Genomic DNA, 26,074 nt, shown 5'->3' on the forward strand with positions numbered 1-26,074 from the left:
ACCAAAACCATATTTCCATTTTGAAAATAAAACATGCTTCAAATCGCTTTAAACTATTGTTATTGTAGTGCGTATTTAATGTGGCGCTGCACTCTGATGTTGTAGGAGAAAACATGTATTAAGAAGTCTATTTAATTAAGTAAAACGTGTTGTCTATATTTATTTAAAGTTGCGCATGTTGATGTGACGTCACATTTCTCAAACCCCCTCCCCCCCTCGTCACACATCGTCACAAATGTCTGACCCCCCCCCCCCCCCTAGGTGCGTGACGTCATTTATGGACGACTCCAAAGATCGGATTTTCCGGGTCAAACCGGGACAGGTGGCATCATCATCATCATGATCTCGATCCATGGGGGCAGACAGCTCGTTTCGTCATTTGCTTTCACTTCTGTCTTCTGCCCATACAGAATTCACATCATTCTGCCACTAATCTCCCAGGTCGTCAGGTGGTGGCAGGAAACCCCTCTGCAGGGCATTCATCAAGGCGTCTCCCAGCTCCCACGAGTGTTACTCGCTCGTGCAGCGGTGCCGCAGCGCCCCCTACAGCGCACAACAACAATAACAACAACCACCGTTCGCCACTAAGTGGCGGTGACGTCCCCACGTGAAGTGTCGAACGCCCGCTGGCAGGAGGTCACGGGGCGGACGCAGAGGTCACGGGGCGGACGCAGAGGTCACGGGGCGGACCCAGAGGTCACGGGGCAGACCCAGAGGTCACGGGCACACCCAGAGGTCACGGGGCGGACCCAGAGGTCATGGGCACACCCAGAGGTCACGGGGCAGACCCAGAGGTCACGGGGCAGACCCAGAGGTCACGGGTCGACTGACTGAGATGACTGGCCGATGCACCACCTGTGCCCCCTACTGTGCTAACATGTACGACCAAACTTTGCAGCCAAATATGGCTGCAAAGTTTTGTCGTACATGTTATTGTATATCGTTTATTGTTAATGTTCCTATGATCACTGTTACATTGTTGTTATAGCTTTATTTTGGTGATTTTGAAAACGTTTTAGTTTAGCCATGTTTGTTTGTTGTAGTACAGAGTTGGCCTGATAACTTTAATCTGCATTGTCTTCTGGTTGTTATTGTTTGACTTGCATCCCACTGGGATTTTTGCACACAGCGTTGAAATACGGTGCTTTTTCTGGAAGACTTTGCTGTTTTTTCCAGCATTTTTCTGTTGCGTGTAGTCACTTTAAGATGTTTCTTGTTCCTGTTTTTGTTTTGTTGCGGTTGCACCCGAGTTAAGAGCCGCATGACTCACAGGGTTATACCTAATACATGAAACTGAACTTGAAGTTCGTGTGTATCAGTGTGTGTTCAACGTCTTCTCAACCGTGCTAATCGGACAACAAACTAAAACACACACAAATAGCAGCTCTAAAGATAATAATAATAATTCAATTTCGATTTAAAGCTTTCGTGACTGCAGGGATTAATCTTCTTGGTTCTTTCGGTAAAGTCACGTAGAAAGGAAATAATAAAATAATAATAAAAATAAAAGATAAATAAAAAATAAAATTTATATATATATTTTTTATTATTTCCCTTCTACGTGACTTTACCGAAAGAATCAAGAAAAGTGCATAGAGCTTCACGGCCTATGCGGCTTGAATAAAATACCTACGTGATTATATGTCTACAGTGGTGTAGTTGCTATGGCTATGATGCAACAGAACTTCAAGGACAGTGCATACATTATCAGATTTATGTTTTTGTTTGCATTATGACTGCAGGTATTGTGGTCTATGCAAACATGACTAATCGTAAAAAAGGTGTCAGTTTTGTTGCCAGATAAAAGGGTAAAAAAACAATTATCATATTTTTTACTGGCAAATGAGGTTCCAATGGTGTAAATGCTTACCCCGAGCTCTCAAACTCTGATGGTGCATTGTCTTTGAGTTGTGCGCCTTTTGGCGTCATCTGGTCCAACCCATGTGAGACTAGGCTCGAAGGAAAGCTGTCTCGGGTGTGGACCAATCAACTTCAAGGACAGTGCACATTATCAGAGTTATGTTTTTTGTTTGCATTATGACTGCAGGTATTGTGGTCTATGCAAACACGACTCCTTGTAAAAAAGGTGTCAGTTTTGTTGCCAGATAGAAGGGTAAAAAACCAATTATCAGTGGAGTGGTTGTTAACTTGTTATGAAGATGATGGTGACATGGATGCTAGAGTGACGCTGGGTGTGTGTATCTATGTGAGTCTGTGTGTGTGGTTGTCATGACGATGGTGATAGTGACTTGGTTGCTGGAGTAACGCTGTGTGTGTATCTATGTGAGTATGCCTGTGTGTGGTTGCTATGGACCAGTAACCATGGTGACACGGTTGCCATGGTGACACTGTATGTGCATGCCTGCGTGTGTGCGCGCGCGCGTATGAGATCCTGAAAATTAGTATCTTATTGAGTGTTTACCAGAAATAAATAAATACAATTCACTAAATGTGGTTTGATTGATGTCGAGCGTTGGGGTGGGGTGGGGTCCCTCGTTAAAACGACACTTCTGGGAGATTTAACGATCCGCCTCTGGGGGATGGGGGGGTTGGGGGGAGGGGTCTACAGTGGCTGGCGCGAGAGGGCGGGGACTATGCAGTGTTGTGATTGGCTGGCGCGCGAGAAGGCGGGGCTATAAAGTGTTGCGATTGGTTGGCGCGCGAGAAGGCGGGGGCCATGAAGTGTTGTGATTGGCTGGCGCGCGAGAGGGCGGGGCTATGAAGTGTTGTGATTGGCTGGCGCGCGAGAGGGCGGGCTATGAAGTGTTGTGGTTGGCTGGCGCGCGAGAAGGCGGGGCTATGAAGTGTTGTGATTGGTTGGCGCGCGACAGGGCGGGGCTATGAAGGGTTGTGGTTGGCTGGAGCGCGAGAGGGCGGGGCTATGAAGTGTGGTTGGCTGGCGCGAGAGGGCGGGGCTATGAAGTGTTGCGATTGGCTGGCGCGAGAGAGGGCGGGGCTATGAAGGGTTGTGGTTGGCTGGAGCGCGAGAGGGCGGGGCTATGAAGTATTGTGGTTGGCTGGCGCGAGAGAGGGCGGGGCTATGAAGTGTTGTGATTGGCTGGCGCGCGAGAGGGCGGGGCTATGAAGTGTTGTGATTGGCTGACGCGCGAGAGGGCGGGGCTATGAAGTGTTGTGATTGGCTGGCGCGCGAGAGGGCGGGGCTATGCAGTGTTGTGATTGGCTGGCGCGCGAGAGGGCGGGGCCATAAAGTTTTGCGGGTGGCTGGCGCGAGGGGGCGCTGCTAGCAACCACGGAGAGCGGGGTTTGGGGTGCGATGAGAGTTCCGGTGGGTTCTGGTTGGCTGGTGTGGTGAGGGTCTGGTTGGTTGGTGTGGTCAGGGTGAGGGTCTGGCTGGTTGGGGTGATGAGGGTGAGGGTCTGGTTGGTTGGTGTGGTCAGGGTGAGAGTCTGGTTGGCTGGTGTGGTGAGGGTGAGGGTCTGGTTGGTTGGTGTGGTGAGGGTGAGGGTCTGGCTGGTTGGGGTGGTGAGGGTGAGGGTCTGGCTGGTGTGGTGAGGGTGAGGGTCTGGCTGGTGTGGTGAGGGTTAGGGTCTGGCTGGCTGGGGTGGTTAGGGTGAGGGTGAGGGTCTGGTTGGTGTGGTTAGGGTGAGGGTCTGGCTGGCTGGTGTGGTGAGGGTCTGGTTGGTGTGGTTAGGGTGAGGGTCTGGCTGGTGTGGTGAGGGTCTGGCTGGTGTGGTGAGGGTGAGGGTCTGGCTGGTGTGGTGAGGGTGAGGGTCTGGCTAGTGTGGTGAGGGTGAGGGTCTGGCTGGTGTGGTCAGGGTGAGGGTCTGGCTGGCTGGGGTGGTTAGGGTGAGGGTCTGGTTGGTGTGGTTAGGGTGAGGGTCTGGCTGGTGTGGTGAGGGTGAGGGTCTGGCTGGCTGGGGTGGTTAGGGTGAGGTTCTGGCTGGAGTGGTGAGGGTGAGGGTCTGGCTGGTGTGGTGAGGGTGAGGGTCTGGCTGGTGTGGTGAGGGTGAGGGTCTGGCTGGCTGGGGTGGTGAGGGTCTGGCTGGTGTGGTGAGGGTCTGGCTGGGGTGGTGAGGGTCTGGCTGGGGGGGTGAGGGTCTGGCTGGGGTGGTGAGGGTCTGGCTGGGGTGGTGAGGGTCTGGCTGGGGGTGGTGAGGGTCTGGCTGGGGTGGTGAGGGTCTGGCTGGGGTGGTGAGGGTCTGGCTGGGGTGGTGAGGGTCTGGCTGGCTGGTGTGGTGAGGGTGAGGGTCTGGTTGGCTGGTGTGGTGAAGGGGAGGGTCTGGCTGGCTGGGGTGGTTAGGGTGAGGGTCTGGTTGGTTGGGGTGATGAGGGTGAGGGTCTGGTTGGTTGGTGTGGTCAGGGTGAGAGTCTGGTTGGCTGGTGTGGTGAGGGTGAGGGTCTGGTTGGTTGGTGTGGTGAGGGTGAGGGTCTGGCTGGTTGGGGGTGGTGAGGGTGAGGGTCTGGCTGGTGTGGTGAGGGTCTGGCTGGTGTGGTGAGGGTGAGGGTCTGGCTGGCTGGGTGGTTAGGGTGAGGGTGAGGGTCTGGTTGGTGTGGTCTGGTTGGTGTGGTTAGGGTGAGGGTCTGGCTGGCTGGTGTGGTGAGGGTCTGGCTGGTGTGGTGAGGGTGAGGGTCTGGCTGGTGTGGTGAGGGTCTGGCTGGTGTGGTGAGGGTGAGGGTCTGGCTGGTGTGGTGAGGGTGAGGGTCTGGCTAGTGTGGTGAGGGTGAGGGTCTGGCTGGTGTGGTCAGGGTGAGGGTCTGGCTGGCTGGGGTGGTTAGGGTGAGGGTCTGGTTGGTGTGGTTAGGGTGAGGGTCTGGCTGGTGTGGTGAGGGTGAGGGTCTGGCTGGCTGGGGTGGTTAGGGTGAGGTTCTGGCTGGAGTGGTGAGGGTTGAGGGTCTGGCTGGTGTGGTGAGGGGTGAGGGTCTGGCTGGTGTGGTGAGGGTGAGGGTCTGGCTGGCTGGGGTGGTGAGGGTCTGGCTGGTGTGGTGAGGGTCCTGGCTGGGGTGGGTGAGGGTCTGCTGGGTGGTGAGGGTCTGGCTGGGTGGTGAGGGTCTGGCTGGGGTGGTGAGGGTCTGGCTGGGGTGGTGAGGGTCTGGCTGGGGTGGTGAGGGTCTGGCTGGGGTGGTGAGGGTCTGGCTGGCTGGTGTGGTGAGGGTGAGGGTCTGGTTGGCTGGTGTGGTGAAGGGGAGGGTCTGGTTGTCTATTTAAAAAATCTAGAAAAAACCTTCCCCCCAAAAAATGTTAACTCAACGCCAACAAAATAAACATTCAATCACTTCCTATTTTGTAGAATAAATGTATTCGGGACGCGGTGACTATCTATTTTAATCTTGATTTGAATCTTTCGTGACTGCAGGAATCCACACTCTTTGGTTCTTTCGGTAAAGTCACGTAGGTAGAAATGAAACCAAATAAATCACGACGTTTCGAACGCAACACATGCGCCCGTCTTCAGGTGAAAATCACGATAGCCACGATGTCTGCTGGAGATATCGTGGATATCGCGAGTTTCACCTGAAGACGGGCGTTTGTGTTGCGTTCGAAACGTCGTGATTTATCTGATTCAAGTTGAAAAAATCAGCTACGGGTGACGGATTCCATCAAATGACAGCTCAGTGAAATGGCACATGAACCACAGCACAGGGTGCCAGTAGCGACCATGAATGAGAAACAAATCTAGGAACATGAAGAGTTACTCAGTTTATGAACGCGTACTGACTTGAATTCAGCTGATCTCTTGCTCATACTTGGTGAATGTGCTTTTCAGTCTCTCGCTAAGCAGTAGGACCCTCTCCCCTTTTCATCTTTGCAATGTTGTCATGCTTCTTGGATCAGCTGCAACTACCGCACTCGGATAACATGAATAAAACATTTTAACAGGAGCCGAGCAAAGACAAAAAGGTGCAAACATCAAGTGTCCAGAAACAAACAGCACTGTCAACGTTGTAATCGGATTAGAGTTCTAACGCGATTCTTGAATTGAGCAAAGTTATCATGAGAGCTTGGGGGGAACAGGGACGATGGGAGGGAATTTAAAAGTGGAGCGGTACAAGGGAAGAATCAGAAAGAGAAGTGGTGTGACCTGCAGTGTGGTGAGTGAACACAGTGTGTGTGAGTGGGTGAGTGAGTAGGTGAGCGAGTGATGTGACCTGCAGTGTGGTGAGTGAACACGGTGTGTGTGAGTGGGTGAGTGAGTGGGTGAGTAGGTGAGCGAGTGATGTGACCTGCAGTGTGGTGAGTGAACACGGTGTGTGTGAGTGGGTGAGTGAGTGGGTGAGTGATGTGACCTGCAGTGTGGCGAATGAACACGGTGTGTGTGAGTGGGTGAGTGAGTAGGTGGGTAGGTGAGCGAGTGATGTGACCTGCAGTGTGGTGAGTGAACACAGTGTGTGTGAGTGGGTGATGAGTAGGTGAGCGAGTGATGTGACCTGCAGTGTGGTGAGTGAACACGGTGTGTGTGAGTGGGTGAGTGAGTGGGTGAGTAGGTGAGCGAGTGATGTGACCTGCAGTGTGGTGAGTGAACACGGTGTGTGTGAGTGGGTGAGTGAGTGGGTGAGTTGGTGAGCGAGTGATGTGACCTGCAATGTGGTGAGTGAACACGGTGTGTGTGAGTGGGTGAGTGAGTGGGTGATTGATGTGACCTGCAGTGTGGTGAGTGAACACGGTGTGTGTGGGTGAGTGAGTGGGTGATTGATGTGACCTGCAGTGTGGTGAGTGAACACGGTGTGTGTGAGTGGGTGAGTGAGTGGGTGAGTTGGTGAGCGAGTGATGTGACCTGCAGTGTGGCGAATGAACACGGTGTGTGTGAGTGGGTGAGTGAGTAGGTGAGTGAGTGGGTGAGTAGGTGAGCGAGTGAACATTGTGAACGAGACAAGTCAGCCACTCTGGTAGAACAAGTACTCAACACGGGTGGAGGGATCAATGAGCGAACATCATCGGTTCAATTTACAGTCATTTGTCAATCAACTGCTGGATCAGGATCTTCACATGCCATGGCAATCATGGGGGGGTTGTTTGACCATACTTCAGCATGCTGGTCAGTGTGGGTTAGGGAATAGGGGACAATGGGGGGTCCGGCAGGCCTGGCACAGATATAATTCGTAAGCGATGTTATCCGTGGCCAAGGGATTGAACTCAGATCACCGGCTGGGTGCAAACCCACCACGTGTGCCACTGCATATTAATTTGACGTCCATCAAAGCAAAATAATTTATAGAGCTGGAATAAGCCAAACTAAATTAAAAACCAAATTTTAATCTAACTTTTGTGCAGTTGTTGGTGACTGGGCCTTAGACTGTCAGCTTACTACAACAGGAGAACCTCAAATCCGGATACCAACCCAGAATCTCAGTGCCGATGGCCCGACGCTCTAAAACAGGGGTGGCCAACCTGTAACACACCAAGAATAAAAAAAGGTACCCGTGAGTTCTGCAAAGAGCCAAGTCTATATATATATGTATACGTATATATTGACAGTTTTCAGCACAGAATGGGAGAGATTCATTCACCTATGCTACTACTGTGACAGTACGTTCTCCGTTATGTCCCTTAGGTCGAGACGCATGTGATGGATTAAAGAACCGCACGTGATGGATGAAAGAGTCAAGTATGATGGATTAAAGAGCCGCATGTGATGGATTAAAGAGCCGCATGTGATGGATGAAAGAGTCAAGTATGATGGATTAAAGAGCCGCATGTGATGGATGAAAGAGTCACATGTGATGGATTAAAGAGCCGCACGTGATGGATTAAAGAGCCGCATGTGATGAATTAAAGAGCTGCATGTGATGGATGAAAGAGTCAAGTATGATGGATTAAAGAGCTGCATGTGATGGATTAAAGAGCCGCATGTGATGGATTAAAGAGTCAAGTATGATGGATTAAAGAGCTGCATGTGATGGATTAAAGAGCCAAGAATGATGGATTAAAGAGCCGCACGTGATGGATTAAAGAGCTCCATGTGATGGATGAAAGAGTCAAGTATGATGGATTAAAGAGCCGCATGTGATGGATTAAAGAGCCTCATGTGATGGATTAAAGAGCCGCATGTGATGGATTAAAGAGTCAAGTATGATGGATTAAAGAGCCGCACGTGATGGATTAAAGAGCTGCATGTGATGGATGAAAGAGTCAAGTATGATGGATTAAAGAGCTGCATGTGATGGATTAAAGAGCTGCATGTGATGGATGAAAGAGTCAAGTATGATGGATTAAAGAGCCGCATGTGATGAATTAAAGAGCTGCATGTGATGGATTAAAGAGCCGCATGTGTTGGATGAAAGAGTCAAGTATGATGGATTAAAGAGCCGCATGTGATGGATGAAAGAGTCAAGTATGATGGATTAAAGAGCCGCACGTGATAGATGAAAGAGCCGCATGTGATGAATTAAAGAGTCGCATGTGATGGATTAAAGAGCCGCATGTGATGGATTAAAGAGCCGCATGTGATGGATTAAAGAGCCGCATGTGATGGATTAAAGAGCCACATGTGATGGATTAAAGAGCCGCATGTGATGGATGAAAGAGTCAAGTATGATGGATTAAAGAGCCGCACGTGATGGATGAAAGAGTCACATCTGATGGATGAAAGAGCCGCACGTGATGGATTAAAGAAGCCAGTTGCCCACCGCTGCTCTGAAGGGACATTTGTTCACCCATCATCCATCCACCTACTTACATTCACGCGTATCGGTATGTTACGTGAGCACGCTTTTAGCAATTCATCAGCACGTTTGGCTATGTGCGGTGCGAAAGAGGTTCAACATACATTCATTTTGGTACGTGTTTTCGTACGATAATAAACGCACAGTCCTTTTTATCAATGCACTGCCGAATGACGGTCTCCCCACGCCTTCCGGTCAGAGGAACTGTTTGACTATTGTGGCACATTAGGAAGGGACCACTCTTTTAATTATGTCCTTGTGCAGCAGCAAGGGAGTAAAGTGTGGTTCTGTGAAAGTCCTTATGTGCTGTGCAGTGCATTAATGCATGTGTGTACAGCAGCATGTGATGACTGAGTTGGGCCTGTAGGTGGCTGGCAGGGTTAATGATTAACCGGACTTGGACACCAGCCACGTGGTTAATGGCGACTCGGAAGAATTGCTGTGTGTGACACACGCGCTGGTGCATTTTACAGGTAAAGGACCCAAATGTTGTTTTTGATCGTTATATAAATGTTCTAGACTTGTTCTAGACTTTAAGCTTGGCTTTGAATTGTTCGTTTGTGATATATGCAATTAGAGGGGTTTTAGCACTGTGCATTGTAAAGGGTGACGCACTGTAATTACCTACTGCCATTGTAATTCTCTAACCCTAATACTGTTTAGTCTATAACCATGCCCATGCACCCAGAGTATGACTACTTGCAATGCTATTGAGAATAGAACACATGTAAAGTAGTAAGTTGTACAATGGTGACACATACAGTACGTATATTGTACACATACAGTACAGATAATGGGTGTAAGATACCGATATAAGTGGATGGTATAGATAGACATACAGCTTAAGATTAAAGTAATATTCGAATAGTGATGTGCAAATGTTATTGTCAGAGACAAATATGGTTTATCAATAGTAGCATTGGGTTTTAGAGAAAACTGTTATAGAATAACCGCACTTGGACACCAGCCACGTGGTTAATGGCGACTCGGAAGAATTGCTGCGTGTGACACACGTGCTGGTGCATTTTACAGAGTGACGGTGCTGTTCTTCACAAGATTACAGATTAACCACAATAAATGTGTCTGCCCTCGATTTGGAGCACCTGCCCACGTCCTTCATTTCGAGTGTGCAACACTATACTTCACCATGCTGGTCAGAGTGGATTGGCGAAATGGGGAGCCCGCGACCAGTTCAGATGTCGCCTAGCCCCTGGCTTTAGCCAATGCCAAACATTGAACTCGGGTCGTAAAGTTCATCGCACAATGCGCTAACCAACGCGCCACCCTTCCACCCCCAGATGCTTTAAAAAAAAAAAGGCGCCTTGGATGCATCACGGTCTTTTACAGAAATTCTCAAGACTGAAAACCTATTTCGCTTGCACAACGAGAATACCACGCGGAAAATAAACATCGCCGTTACCAAAGTGGCCCCTGTGCTTGGTGCCACATTTAAGGGTCTGCGACAAAGCGCTCTTCACTTTGTGTCTAGGGGCCTTCCATGTAGTAGGTACACACAAATCTGTCAAAACTTGACCCCTCCCCACCTACTCTTAGGTTTTTTCGGTAAAGTCACGTAGGTAAAAATAATAATAGTAAAATAATAATAAATGAAAATAACTAAATTCAATCACGACGTTTCGGAAGCAACACAAGCCTCCGTCATCAGGTGTAACTGCTCCAGTAAAATTACTGTAGCGTGTGAAGAGAGCTATTCAAGACACGTGTGTTTTTTATATAGGGTGCTGGGCAGGGAGGAGCCAATGAGTCGGGGGGGGGGGAGAGATAACCATCTCGGTGCTTCTTCTTGGTTCTTTCGGTAAAGTCACATAGAAGGGAAATAATAAAAAATAAAACATAATAAAATAATTCTCACGACGTTTCGGCCACAACGCAAGCAGCCGTCCTCAGGTCTGTCGGGGAGATGCTGTCTCCCCGACAGACCTGCTGCTTGCGTTGTGGCCGAAACGTCGTGAGAATTATTTTATTATGTTTTATTTTTATTATTTTATTATTTCCCTTCTACGCGACTTTACCGAAAGAACCAAGAAGATGAATCCCTGCAGTCACGAAAGCTTTCAATCGAAAAATCTCGGTGCTTGTACACTGCATGTACGGTGCTTGTACACTGCATGTACGGTGCTTGTACAATGCACGTACGGTGCTTGTACAATGCATGTACGGTGCTTGTACAATGCACGTACGGTGCTTGTACACTGCATGTACGGTGCTTGTACAATGCACGTACGGTGTTTGTACAATGCACGTACGATGCTTGTACACTGCACGTACGGTGCTTGTACAATGCACGTACGGTGCTTGTACACTGCATGTACGGTGCTTGTACACTGCACGTACGGTGCTTGTACACTGCATGTACGGTGCTTGTACAATGCACGTACGGTGCTTGTACACTGCACGTACGGTGCTTGTACACTGCACGTACGGTGCTTGTACACTGCACGTACGGTGCTTGTACACTGCACGTACGGTGCTTGTACACTGCATGTATGGTGCTTGTACAATGCACGTACGGTGCTTGTACACTGCACGTACGGTGCTTGTACACTGCATGTACGGTGCTTGTACACTGCACGTACGGTGCTTGTACAATGCACGTACGGTGCTTGTACAATGCACGTACGGTGCTTGTACAATGCACGTACGGTGCTTGTACAATGCACGTACGGTGCTTGTACACTGCACGTACGGTGCTTGTACACTGCATGTACGGTGCTTGTACACTGCACGTACGGTGCTTGTACACTGCATGTACGGTGCTTGTACACTACACGTACGGTGCTTGTACAATGCACGTACGGTGCTTGTACAATGGGAATGAAACACTGTTGTAAATCAGACTTTTTCCTTAGTGATGGTGGTGTATCAGGCTGGATATGACTGTAAAATTATAAGATTCAATATGGATATGATTATGAGAGTAAATATAAACTCATTTGAAGGCCAATGTAGACAAATTATTATCGAGGCTTCAACCACCCCCCCCCCCCGTTTCCTATGCGTACATTGTCAGTAGACCCCCCATACGCAAGCGTACGCATTTGGGTTAACCCCCCCTCCATGCGTACGTACTAAATGAATGGCCCCTAAGGAGATTTAGCGAAGTGAAACCCAGTGGGTGGGGGGGAACGTGCCCCCCCTCCAATGATCTGATCGAAATCCCTAGTTTCGATCGGATCATTGGGGTTTATTAGTAATAAATCGGCATCTTGCGACCCCCACTGCCACTGTGTAGCATATTATTACGTGTCAGGGACTCTATGAGATGATAGGACAATAGTCTGAATTCATAATTGGCAATAAGTAATGTCAAAGCAGTTATAAGTGACTCAGAATTGTGCGCAGTTGCGTATACAGTACACGACTTCCCTAAAGGCATTCACCTTCAGCGAGCGCGATGCCGATCACACACGGTTCGAATTCGACCCTCGATCGATGGCTGCGCCATCGCCGCACACGCATTGAATAAAAAGCAAGGGACAAGTCCTTACTAACAACTCCTCTATCATTTTTCATTGCTGGAGGGGTTGCCCCCCCTACCTGAAAATCCTGGCTCCGCCATTGCCCGCACCGATGAGCACTGTTGGCTACGTACGGTGCTAAATAAGTTCAACGTACATAATGAAGAAACACCGTTGGGAAACATTAATCCGGAAGCCTCATTTTTAGTTTCATGTTCATCACAGCCGTTTTGTCAATCCACTGCTGCACGAGTGCCACCTCAAGCCGTGTGGCACGTGGGAGAGTTATACGGCCATACTTCACCATGCCGGTTAATGCGTGCTGGTGAAGGCAGGAAGCGTTGATGTGGCAGCACAACAACGAACATTGCCCCAATCATCGTCTGGCTGCCCCAAAACGTAGCCCAGCGGCGGCAGCCGACAGCACCCGGTTCGTGCACACGGCAGTCACCCATCCGAGCACTCTCCAGGCTCAACCCCACTTAGCTTCTGAGATCTGGCAAAAATCTGGTGCAGTTCGATGGAGCCCTTCCCATACCTGTCAACCCATACGGTTCAAACGTATTATTGTACAGGGAAATTGAGTTTTCAGGTCCGTACGGTGTACAGCCGGTTTCAATACGGGCAACATTTTTTAGTCTATTTGTTTGTGTTTCTCCCTCGTGATGGGACTTTGTAGGATGAACGTTGAGATTTATAAGTGGCAAGGGGTGACCAATAAGGTCCGAATTGGTCTGTAATAGGGTAGCCACTGATAAGGGCTTGACAGGTGTGCCATCCCATGCACGGCCGAGCTCCGTCACTCCTTCCCGTCTGGTGCTTTGCCAAAAATGCCTCCTCCCAGGTACCAGCACAAGATCTTCACAAACAGTCTCTGAACTCTGCGTCTAAAACGCCATTAATTTTTTTGCGCAGAAATAACCACCAACCGCATCATCCCTCCGGGGGTCATGGAAAACGATCAGCGGCGATTTTTTTGGAAGTCAACTGGAGCCGTCCCATGGAAAGACTGGGCCCCCGACCATGCAATGTGGAATTTCCACCACTGGCTCAAGAGCCAGCAATGGAGACTTAATGCTCAAGAAGGCAATTTGACTTTTTGACCTGGATTACCGCCACGTTTGTTTATTGTGCACATTAATAGAGCGTAATTCTTTAATTTCATAGCAAAGCCTCATTAATTCTGGAAAGCCTTTCTTGGAATGTTAGGTAAATTCCTTTTGTAGTGTTTTTTTTCCGAGTGTGGCAGGAAACCAAAACCCATATGTACGAGGGCTAACACTCAACTTTGGCATGCACACTCCAGAGGACAGAAACCTACTTGCTATACCGTAGCCACGTATCGATTCACACTCCTTGAAATTCAAGGAAGTGTCACAATTTATAGCTGCAATGCGATTCAAGAATTGATTCAGTTGTTTCACGTTATGGTGAATCCAGCGGCCCCTGACGTCTTGAGGGATCAGAGTTCGCTTACAGCCCTTTGTGCCATCTGCTGGATGGGTCGCTTTGTCCATACTTCACCAGTTCTTGTATGGGTTGGTGAACGAAGGAGTGGGGGGCAGGGCCAGTTCAGATATCCGTCGCCACTCACGTTAGCCATGATCAGAAAAACAACCTTAGGTTGCTGGGTTCGTAGCGCAGTGCACAAACAACTGCACCCAATAATAATAACACTGGTCAACAACAAAAAAACATTTTTTTCTGGCCTGGACTTTTGCAGCTGTTTTAGACTAATTTCAGGGTGCTGATTCCAAATCTGATCTCAGATTTGCTCTACCACATCTCATTTTATGCTATCGGCATACCCCATTTTCATTGATTTTACCCGAAATTAACTCTGTCACTTATGATTGCAAGTTGTTGCGAGTCAGTGACTGCTTTAGTGTTAAAATATGGTGCTGTATTTTTAGGATAGTGTGTTTATAATATCATTTTATGTAGATATCCACATTTATGTAATATTTTTCTTCTGCAGTTTTTATTGAAAATGCAATATTTGATATCTCAAAAACCTGATGTGATAGTCAAAAACTGACGCCAGATTTGGAATCAGCACCCCAAAATTACCTTAAAACCGTTGGAATACCTTATGCCAGAAAAGTGTGTTGATCAGTGTAATTATAGACCGGGTCATACACTTCATATGCAGCGATCAGCACACTGCACTATGAACCTGTCAACCCGAGTTTTATTCCCAGTTATGGCTGACATCATTGACGAGTGATTAACCGAACCGGTCCTGGGCTGCCCCACCCCAACACCAACCCGCACAGACCAGGGTGGTGAAGTACGGTCGAACAACCCCCCGCCATGATCGACACGGCGAGGGGGAGCCCTTGCAACCAGCAGTTGAGAGACACAGGGAAAGTTAAATAAATTAATGCAAGTTATATAATGAAACTTGCGTGACCTTGCACGATGACAACGTGCAGATTTAAAAGAGTAACCAGTCCTTGGCAAAACGTTGCATTAATAATGCACCTATTAATGCGCGCTTAATTGGAGTTCATTCTTTGTTCAATTAACTTGCCAAACTCCTGCCCTCTCCTCGACCTATTGTCCTTGCAACTTGTGATCATTCACATTTAATCCTACCCCGAATTCTTAATAATCCCAAAAGGCTTCATTTACTAAAATTGACATGGAAGCTGAGGTTGGTGGATCACACAGGGATGTTGAATCATCAACGTCTCGCGCAAGGGCAGTGGCGATCAACTTATTTCTGTTTCGCGAAATTATACCATTACCCGCAAATCACTCAATTGGGATCGTACACAGCAATCGCCACTCCCTACTGGTTCGAGAGCTTACAGAATCAGAATATCTATTTCTACTGGAGGAATCCTATGACCTATAAAGCTCTCGAACCCCCGCTCCCGCCTCCCACCATCCCCTTCCTCCTCCAGCCGCCCCTACCTCGCCTGGACCTGGAGAAGAAGCGCGAGGCGATGGACGGCACGGGCGGAGAGCCCACGGCAGACGCTGGAGCCGACCCCGACCCGGAGCTCGACCCGGAGCTGGATTTCTGCGGCGAGGAGACGGAGCGGAAAAGGCCCGGGAGGCTGCGACGTCGACCGCTCGGCTCCACCGCCGCCGCGGCGAGGCGGTGCGGCGAGGACAGCGGCGCTACCGGCGCGACCGGCGCGACCGGCGCCGGGGGAGGTTGTCCGTGGCCGTGGGAGGCGCCCGCCGGCGCGTGCTTCTGCGGAGGCGGCGCTGGCGTGGATGCTCGCCGCTGGAGGAGTCGGTGGCTCGGAGCGGGGCGCGGAGGAGCAGACTGGTAGGGCAGCCGGGAGGCTCCGGAAGCACGGCGTGTCCTGGCGAGCGGCGGGCACAGCAATGGGGCATTACGGAGGAGCGGCACCGCAAAGTGCCTCTGCGTGACGGAGCGCAGAGTAACGTTGGTTACAAATCGATTCTTGGGCTTACGGTACATGTGTAGCCAACGGAATGGAGCTGATGCTGGTTGCTGTAATCTCGAGTGAAACGTCGTACAAAATAGTGAAAAAATTGCTTGCATTTCAACTTTCCTCCTCTGATGTTACTGGAAAACCAAATAAATTTGCACATTTCCCCATGATGTAACACCTGGGGCACCATGGTGGTGAGATGTTAACTACCTCGCCTGGTATGCAGGAGTTCATGGGTTCGATCCTGATGCCTTTTTTATTTGGCGTTTGCATGTCTCCCCGTGGTGATGAGGATTTTTCTCTGGGTCCTCCGGTTTTTCCCTCCACACTTAGAAACAACGTCACGCGTTTAGAATATTTGGCAGCCATACATTTCCACGTGACATGCCACTTTGTTGAGCTATCATTTGTGGCCAGGTCACTTCTGAAAAAGAGCTACATAGCTCAGTGGGCCTTATCTGGTAAGGGTTATGGTTAAAAATGGACATTATATCAACACGACGATCTAATCGTGGTACTGGTCGTGTTGTTCTCTCATGGCAATGTCGTCACCCCCCAAGTTGACGAACCGCCCCCCCCCCACATGGGAAACAACCGCAACGCGCGGCATGGCCGGGCAACACGGCCAACGCCGACAGCCACCAAACGAGCCCATGGGGGGGGGGGGGCCCATCGGGGGGAGCCTCGGACTCAGCACAGCGTCGTGGCACGGACACTCACGTTAACATGGACACGCATGTCGGTACAGACACTCATGTTAACATGGACACGCATATCGGCACTGACACTCACGTTAACATGGACACACATGTCGGCACAGACACTCACGTTAACATGGACACGCATGTCGGCACTGACACTCACGTTAACATGGACACGCATGTCGGCACTGACACTCACGTTAACATGGACACGCATGTCGGCACTGACACTCACAGACACTCACGGTAACATGGACACGCATGTCGGCACTGACACTCACGTTAACATGGACACGCATGTCGGCACTGACACTCACGTTAACATGGACACACATGTCGGCACGGACACTCACGTTAACATGGACACGCATGTCGGCACTGACACTCACGTTAACATGGACACGCATGTCGGCACGGACACTCACGTTAACATGGACACGCATGTCGGCACGGACACTCACGTTAACATGGACACGCATGTCGGCACGGACACTCACGTTAACATGGACACGCATGTCGGCACTGACACTCACGTTAACATGGACACGCATGTCGGCACTGACACTCACGTTAACATGGACACGCATGTCGGCACTGACACTCACGTTAACATGGACACACATGTCGGCACAGACACTCACGTTAACATGGACACGCATGTCAGCACTGACACTCACGTTAACATGGACACACATGTCAGCACTGACACTCACGTTAACATGGACACGCATGTCGGCACGGACACTCACGTTAACATGGACACGCATGTCGGCACTGACACTCACAGACACTCACGGTAACATGGACACGCATGTCGGCACTGACACTCACGTTAACATGGACACGCATGTCGGCACTGACACTCACGTTAACATGGACACGCATGTCGGCACTGACACTCACAGACACTCACGGTAACATGGACACGCATGTCGGCACTGACACTCACGTTAACATGGACACGCATGTCGGCACTGACACTCACGTTAACATGGACACACATGTCGGCACGGACACTCACGTTAACATGGACACGCATGTCGGCACTGACACTCACGTTAACATGGACACGCATGTCGGCACGGACACTCACGTTAACATGGACACGCATGTCGGCACGGACACTCACGTTAACATGGACACGCATGTCGGCACGGACACTCACGTTAACATGGACACGCATGTCGGCACTGACACTCACGTTAACATGGACACGCATGTCGGCACTGACACTCACGTTAACATGGACACGCATGTCGGCACCGACACTCACGTTAACATGGACACACATGTCGGCACAGACACTCACGTTAACATGGACACGCATGTCAGCACTGACACTCACGTTAACATGGACACACATGTCAGCACTGACACTCACGTTAACATGGACACGCATGTCGGCACGGACACTCACGTTAACATGGACACGCATGTCGGCACTGACACTCACGTTAACATGGACACACATGTCGGCACGGACACTCACGTTAACATGGACACGCATGTCGGCACAGACACTCACGGACACTCACGTTAACATGGACACGCATGTCGGCACAGACACTCACGGACACTCACGTCAGCATGGACATGCATGTCGGCACAGACACTCACGGACACTTATGTTAACATGGACACGCATGTCGGCACAGACACTCACGGACACTCACGTTAACATGGACACGCATGTCGGCACAGACACTCACGGACACTCACGTTAACATGGACACGCATGTCGGCACTGACACTCACGTTAACATGGACACACATGTCGGCACGGACACTCACGTTAACATGGACACGCATGTCGGCACAGACACTCACGGACACTCACGTTAACATGGACACGCATGTCGGCACAGACACTCACGGACACTCACGTCAGCATGGACATGCATGTCGGCACAGACACTCACGGACACTTATGTTAACATGGACACGCATGTCGGCACAGACACTCACGGACACTCACGTTAACATGGACACGCATGTCGGCACAGACACTCACGGACACTCACGTTAACATGGACACGCATGTCGGCACAGACACTCATGGACACTCATATTAACATGGACACGCATGTCGGCACAGACACTCACGGACACTCACGTCGGCGGAGCTCTTCCCTCCTGTTGGTCCATCTGACTCGGGCTCCAGGAAAGGCATCGTGAAGCAGCTCAGATCCTGCTCCGCACACAAACGCACGAGACAAAGATCCTTGAACAGACTGTTGGGGCAAGTGCTGTTAGCGGGGAGCACCTATGAAGTCCGGCACGGCACACGAGGCGGTGGTGTAGCCCCACCACGACCGACCGCCTTCATCTCCCCAGTGCTGATATTGACACACCACACAAGCTACTCATTAAAGGCTCAGCCAACTTAGGAGAAGCCCAGGGCCAGTTCAGATATGCATCATTGCTGCTGTTGTTGGCCGAGAGTGTAAATTGATCTCGGGTCGATCAGGTTCGTAGCAAGGTGCGCTATCCACTACGCTACCGCTCCCCGTACGTACGTACATGCGTGCGTCCGCGCACATACGCACGCACGCCCGCAGCCACAGGCAAAACACGCGGAGACGCAGACGCATCTCTTGCAAGTGCGCTCACTCATTAAGGACCACACATTGCTTGCCGGTCACAATTGAACTGCTGGCTGCTTTCAGAGCAGCTCAAGAATGCGTGCTGTGGTGTGACTGTTTGGATAAGATATGGCCCTGCGCATGTACTGTACCACTCAGCCCAGCCACACCATCGTCAACATCCCAAAGGTTTTGGTTGCCAGTGCTGGAGTGTGTTTGGGGCGGAGGGAGAGCAATGGACTTGGGCATTGGGGAAGGAGGGACAGAGTTCATTAGCCGTGGGGCTCAATTTGAGCCGCCAAGGTTGCCACCCTGTATTTGATTTGTATCCTTGTCCGTTTTACATCACCCGTGCAATAATCCATTTCGACGATTCTCTCACTTAGTTAGAATTTGAACGTGAATGGGGGAAATTATTTATTTGAGCCAGTTTTCACGACAGAAAAATTAACCCGTAAAAACAAAGTTTTTCACTATAAATCCTTTATATGCGTGGCGGCTAGAGTCCTCTCGTCCTCTGGCTTGAGATGGCTGCCACCTATGGGTCAGATGATTGCCTGCCACCATTAAGCAATTGGTAATTAAATATAATTTATTTTTTCCTAAAAAGTGTAAAATTTTGGAAAAAAAATTTCACGAAAATAAATTGTCACGCACAACGAGTCTGTGTGCAAAATGTCAGCTCGATTGGATCACGGGAAGTGGGTTAAAAACGACCGAAATATTTGCACGGTCGTAAGCGCACAAGCAAGCAAGCAAGTGAACTTAATATAAAGGATTTAAAAATGTATTTTATTTAATATTGAGTTATGTTTTTGCACTTATTTCTGTTTGCTGTCCCGGGTCACTTTTGCAAAAGAAACTCTGCCCGCTTCTCTTGAGTTCTCACCTAGTTAAACACATTTTACTTGAAACCTGCCCCCGAATACTATTCATTTAAGGTGCACGGATTAATTATTACCCCTATCTAAAGGTTAGGGGGGGGGCAAACATCCCCCCCTAATCCCATGGTCCCCCAAACCTATGAGGGGGTGAGAAAGAGGGAGATTTAAATGATCACACCACCAACGTCACGTGATCAATAATTCGATCATGCGACCACGGGCAGCCGCCAATTGCGAGTCAGCTGCCCGAGTAAAGGCTGCAAGCCGCAGGTTGTCCTGTAAACGATTCGAATATTCACCAAGCAAAGCAAGAAAAAAATCGTGCACACGCACGAATATTCAACAGGTGTTTTGCTATAAATCTCCACGTTATAAGAAACTTTGTTGAGCTTCCCTACTGGAGATCTGTGAAAAAAACAGCTTCATAGCTCATCAGTTTCCTCCAGTATCAATAAATATTCGGATGATTTAATGGGCGGCAATTACGGCAGCCTTCGTGTCAAGAGGCAGAGCAAAGAGCGTGTCCACAGGGGTCTCAGATGGAAACTCTGTTGGAGCGGGCAACCTCTGTATGTAGTCTGTTGAACTTCATTACGCTTCGTACGAAGCCAACCGTGCCAATCGGAGGTGCTGTACCTCAATTTGACCGCTTCTTGATTTCGGACGAGTCCCTCGGAGCAACAAAGTTTTACGCTCAAGTTTTGTTCACATTGGATCAAATTACGTGAGTTCTTGCGCCCTCCCCCCACTCCCCCCCTTGTGTTCCAGGTATTGAACAGGACGGAGCTGATTCCTTCATACAGAGGCTTTCCCCGAACCCCCAGTAGTCCTCGCGACCGTCACGCTACGTTTACCAATTTACTCCCAGTTCAGAAACGAATTATCTCGTCCCACACTGCCCTCGTGAATCTAAGGTCATGACGAACATTAATTCGGTGGTGCTATTCTCCGTTCGTGGCCAACAGCCAATGGTTGGAAATTCCATATTCCCACGGCAAGCGCCATAGTTCTATCGGACATGTACAAAACCTTGAGCCTATCCGCTGCTGGATGAGGGCCTCCTCACTCCATGTGGGCCATGGAGGCCATTTTTCCGGTCAGAGATGGCTCAGCGACACCCACAACATTTTGTTGAAAGGTCACGGCATACATTTTTCTTGTCCGCGTTTTACCTCCCTTCAACACGGTGACACACATCGTGGTTATGCCAATGATGGAACCTTTACGTGCACGGTAGCGCACGCACAGTCGGCTCGGTACGGAGACAGCGGCCAGCAGTGCTTTTAGATTTAATGCGATAGTTCAGTGGATCGCCTCTCATCCGTGGTGAAGTGGAAGGGAAGGGGTGCGGGGGTGGGGAATGGGGGGGGGGAACTTCACCGACCCAGTTACCCAGTTATCACTGGGTAGCATCCGCTAGCGAGGCAGCCCCAACTCACTCGCTGCGACTGTTCCCCTCCCTGACTTTGCGCCCCGAACTACCGAGGAAAAGAAACTGCAATTTGATCCGGAAGAACAACAAAAACCGGTGTGATTTCGAGTTAAAATAAATTAATCCGTTCCTAAAGTTGATCTGTAAACACAGATTTGAAGCCGCATATTTGTTCTCGAGTTTGAGATGGTTTCAGAATGATGTGTATACGGTCAATGTGCAAGTTCAACCATCGCATTACATAACAGTTGAGCGCAAGAAGTGCGCTGACATCATACAAACAAACCAAGCAAACAATGAGATGTAACCAGTCGCGTGGATTTTGACCTGAAATCGAGATTGAATTCTTTCTCCAAATCTGATGCAGAATTTATCTTTTTTTTTTATCAATTACAGATGCAATTTTAGGCCCAACAAACATGCAAATATGGGCACAATGTTTAATTATTCTTAATAATGTATTGATGATGACGATGATGACGAACAATAAACATGATGGATGATACGGACGATGATGGATGATGCAGATTATGACGAGTCAGTTATGATGAGCCAGGGGTTGAACCTAAGCTCTGTGGAGGGTCTCCTCTGACATGGCCATTGTCAGAATCCGAACATTTATTTATCCTGGAAAAATCCTATGAGCTATGCAGCTTTTTCATCTCACAGATGTCTAGTAGGGTCAGGTCAGCAACTTACAACAAACAATATTAATACATTAATAATTCACGCCTTTTGGCGTCCTCTGGTCTAACACCATTTTGAGACTCGGCTCAAAAGAAAGCTGTATTTGACGAGATGTTTATTTGATAACAACGTGGTATTTGACGAGGTATTTAATTGACACGAAAGCCAGCGCAGCTCCCAGGCTATGGAACACGTTTTGCCTTCGGTAAAAACTAAAATCAGTCGTTAAGAGCTATTAAGTCTTCCCTGAAAACTCACATTTCTAAACTGGCCTTTACCCCCCCCCCCCCTTAGTTCCAGCCGCTGACCCTGCAGGTTCTGTTTATTTCCTGCTTTCTATACACGGTGACACATTTGGGATATACGGATGAAATGCGCCTTACAAATGTGAATTATTATTATTATTGATACATGTTTCAAAACGCATTGCGTGTGTTTGCCGTGTGATAATATCAGTAAAGAAAAATAAAAAAAACCCCACCAATTCTAAGAAATGGTTATTGTTTTCCTACAAAAGAAAAACCAGGATGATATGCATGTGTGTGCAAGCTGGTTGTTGCGCATGTTAATGACAAAGGGTTTCTCATCAAGTGAGTCAGTGAAAAGGTGAGTAAGTATAAGAGTGAGTCGGTGGTTGAGTGAGTCAAGGGAGACAGTGAATGAATAAGTCAATGTGTCAATGAGAGTGAGCGGGTGAGTGACTGAGCGAGTCAAGGAAGGGTTGTTATTAAACAGGTAAGTCAGAGTGAGCGAGCAAGCGGTCGATCCAAATCGTGGTGAGTCACTCGGCATGCGTGCGGGACCGAGGGAGACAGAGACGGTCACACAAAACAACATTCTTATATTTTCCACTCGGTATTCGGTACCCACACAATACGTATGCAAGTACATTTTCTTGCCAAAATTCAAACACTGAAACACGATAGGAATCTAAGAGCGCTTGCAAATGCCAACTCGGGAAAAAAAAACGTTTATTTAATTTTCTTTCAGCAATAACAATCGGCTCCTGCCAAAGTCACAGCTCCATCACAATCATCGCACACAGAAGAGCTGGTGGGCCGGGTGTGCGTTACTCACGGGGGCTCACAGTGGCTCAGCCCGAGCCACAGAGGCTGCATCATCGTGGGTTAAGCGTGTCCCCAGCTCCCACACTCACAAGGATGTAATCAGGCTCTGTCGTGCGTGGCGAGTTTGATGGGCTCGCGTGGCACCATTATAAATTCGACGCTGCTTCCGATTGAGCATCGTGGCTTTGATAATGATGCTTGAAGGATGGAAGCAAGAACAGCGATTCTGGATTGTGGCGTGTTATACCGCTGCTCGTAGGAGTCATCAACATTAGTCGCAATTAGCCATGATCTATCCACTGCTGGATGACGGCTTCCCCAAGCCGTCGCTCAAGGACTTGCTACGCAATCATCCGTCTAACCTCGTCGACATGCACGCCCATTTCACCGCTACATCTCTATCGGCGGACACCCTGATTTGGTGCATCGCCTCCTGCTAAGAAGAGCAAGGAGTCTCGGGGCAGGACACGTCGCCAGAAGGGATGACGGCTGTGGTCGAGACTAACAACAGTTTGGCAACCACAGGAGGGAACACACCCAAGGAGTAGTAGAAACGTAATCAATCGGTTTTCTTGACCTCGACGGCCATTCGAGGTGCTAAAAGGCACCATGATGTGATTTAAATTAAACAATGAATTCTTCCAATTATAACCGCTAATTGGAATAAATGTAATCGACTCACGGGCGGGGAAAATCATCACAGACCTCATGTCAGTCATACGATGCACGTTATCTCTCAAAGCTGGACAAGGCTCAGTTCGCCAACCATCGCGCTCATTGAACAAATGTGATGCGCACAACAAGCCATGCTCATCTCAGTTAAATGGATTCCAGAGTTAGGCGCAGGCTATCAGCACCGCTGTCGCAGTGGCCACCACCTCGGCCCGTAGAACCCAAGTCGAGCGGCCGCCCGTCCACTACGACCTTTGTGTCGACCGACAACCCAAATCGCAATGGATCCGACAGAAGCAGAGGCAGTGCTGCAGCGAGACCGCGGGCGGCTTGCCGCGCAATCAAGTACCGGACCCTCTCGGAAAATGTAACCGCGTGAAGATGTGAGAGCAATTTGCCTCCCGTGAAGCCGGACGAATTGTGACACCGGGCGATGAAAAACGACACCCCGTGACACTCGCGCTCCACCAAAGGGCTTAGGCGAGGATTACGCGCCGTCCTCTGACGTGTTCTCGGAGGACGTACGGACCACGTGTTGCTCGGCACGATGTCCGACGTTTCGCTCCACGTGCTGGGTGCTTATTCTTTTTCGGCAAACCAAAATTCCTCCGGAAACGTGGGGGCGGGGGAGGCAAACGTCGGACATCGTGCAACACGCGGAAACAACCCGGAAACCTCATCGGACAGATGTACTGTACGGCAGAACCGCGAAATTCCACATTCCCTTAAGCAGAAGCCAGTCCTATCCCCAGGACAACAACTGTTGACTTCTTACGACAGGTCCATGTAGAGTCCAAATCTAAGGCTGGGTGAGGGCCTCAGCATGCCATGCATGCCATGCATGCTGAGGGTGGTAATATGAACATACTTCACCGGAGTTAGTTTATATTTATATTCTTGGTTCTTTCAAAAAAAAATTCTTGCTGTGGTTTTCACACCTGATGATGATTGCTTGTGTTGCAATCGAAACGTCGTGGGAATTTTATTGTTTTATATTGTTATTATTTTATTGTTTCCATTCTACGTGACTTTACCGAAAGAACCAAGAATATGAATCCCTGCAGTCACGAAAGCTTTAAATCAAGAGTTAGTTTAGTTAAATGAAGGCGGGGAGAATAGATGTTAAGAGTGGAGAAGCGCAGTGCAGTACAACAGTGGGTGATGCTGCACTGGCCTCTGCTGCCCAGAGCCACGCAGCCGTCTATGACAACCTGGAATGCATGGCGGTCGCCCATCCAAGCACTGCCCAGGCTCAACGCCATTTAGCTCCTGAGATGTGGGGATATCGCGCGCATTCTGGGTGATGTCAACAGCACAGTTGTTTCATTGATTGTGATCATGGCGATGATGATGATGGATGATTCAAATCGCGATGTCAAGAGATGATACAGATAACGGATTACGGAAATGATGATGGAGGAAATTAATGATACAGATGATTCAGCGTTGCGGGATGAAATTTGCATGAATGACGCTAAATAAAATGAAATTAGAATTATTATTTTGATGTGGATGATCATTTCTTGTAATATGGTCATGGGGGACTTCCCACAAAGTGGTAGTATATGATTATCAGCCTCGAGGAATGATGAGCTGAGCCAACCCGTGATTTTAACTCATGCCCTTCTGAAAGAGAGTCGAATGCTCAGCTGCAGCGACACACGGCTAGCTGCACAAGTACATGACCTCAAATTGCTTGAGTGGAGATATGCATGAGTCTGGCCTGTTGTGTGACGGTCAGCACACCCCAAGACTCAGAATCTAGAGGTCGCCGGTTAAATTCAGAACCTTTCAGAATCTGTATTTATACTGGGAGGAATCCGATGAACTACAAAGCTCTTTTTTGACAGATGTCCAGGAGATTTGGAGTTGAAACGATGGGGAAAGTTTCTTAAATTCCCCCCCCCCACCCAAACTCAGTTCGCCCAGCAGTGTCAACTGGTTCACCACAACTAATCGACCGACAAGTCGGTCATTGGCTGCGTAATTTGCGGGCCCTCCCAACCTTTCCAAGACGTTCGTGTCTGGCCGTCGTGGTAGTGTAGGCCAAAGGGAGCTCTCGAGAGCTCCCTCTAGTAGAGGCTTTTCCACCAGCTGTGGTGTGAGCTGGACATTGCAGGGCTGCACCTTTAGCTTTTTTTGTTAGTATCCACGTCTCGTAGCCTTTCGACTGATGAACTGTGCAGAAACGTACATGTCATCAGGAGATAAATACATATTTAGTGTACGGTATTTAAACTAAAGTAAACTATTTTTTATTTCACCAAGGTAAGGCCCACTGAGCTATATAGCTATCTTCAGAAGGGACTTGGCTATCACAAATGAAAACCACACGAAGTGGCCGATCGCGTGGAAATTTATCGCAGCCAAATTCGCTCAACGCATGTTGTTGATTTGAAATGTGGTGGGAAAGACCTGAGGGCCACGGGGAGAACATGCAAACTCCAAATATACACGGTTGTGAGGGTCAGGATCGAAGCCACGACCTCCTGCATACCAGGCAAAGTAATTAACATCTCGCCACCATGACGTCCA

General features: G+C 49.2%; 1 pseudogene; it reads right to left on the reverse strand.

Annotated features, from left to right (window-relative positions):
- Positions 1 to 26,074, reverse strand: part of LOC133349746 (5'-AMP-activated protein kinase subunit gamma-1-like) — a 124,668-nt pseudogene that overhangs the window by 89,913 nt on the left and 8,681 nt on the right.

This window comes from Lethenteron reissneri, chromosome 31 (genome assembly GCF_015708825.2).
Source record: "Lethenteron reissneri isolate LAM-NWPU_2019-01 chromosome 31, ASM1570882v1, whole genome shotgun sequence".
Taxonomy (NCBI): Eukaryota; Metazoa; Chordata; class Hyperoartia; order Petromyzontiformes; family Petromyzontidae; genus Lethenteron; species Lethenteron reissneri.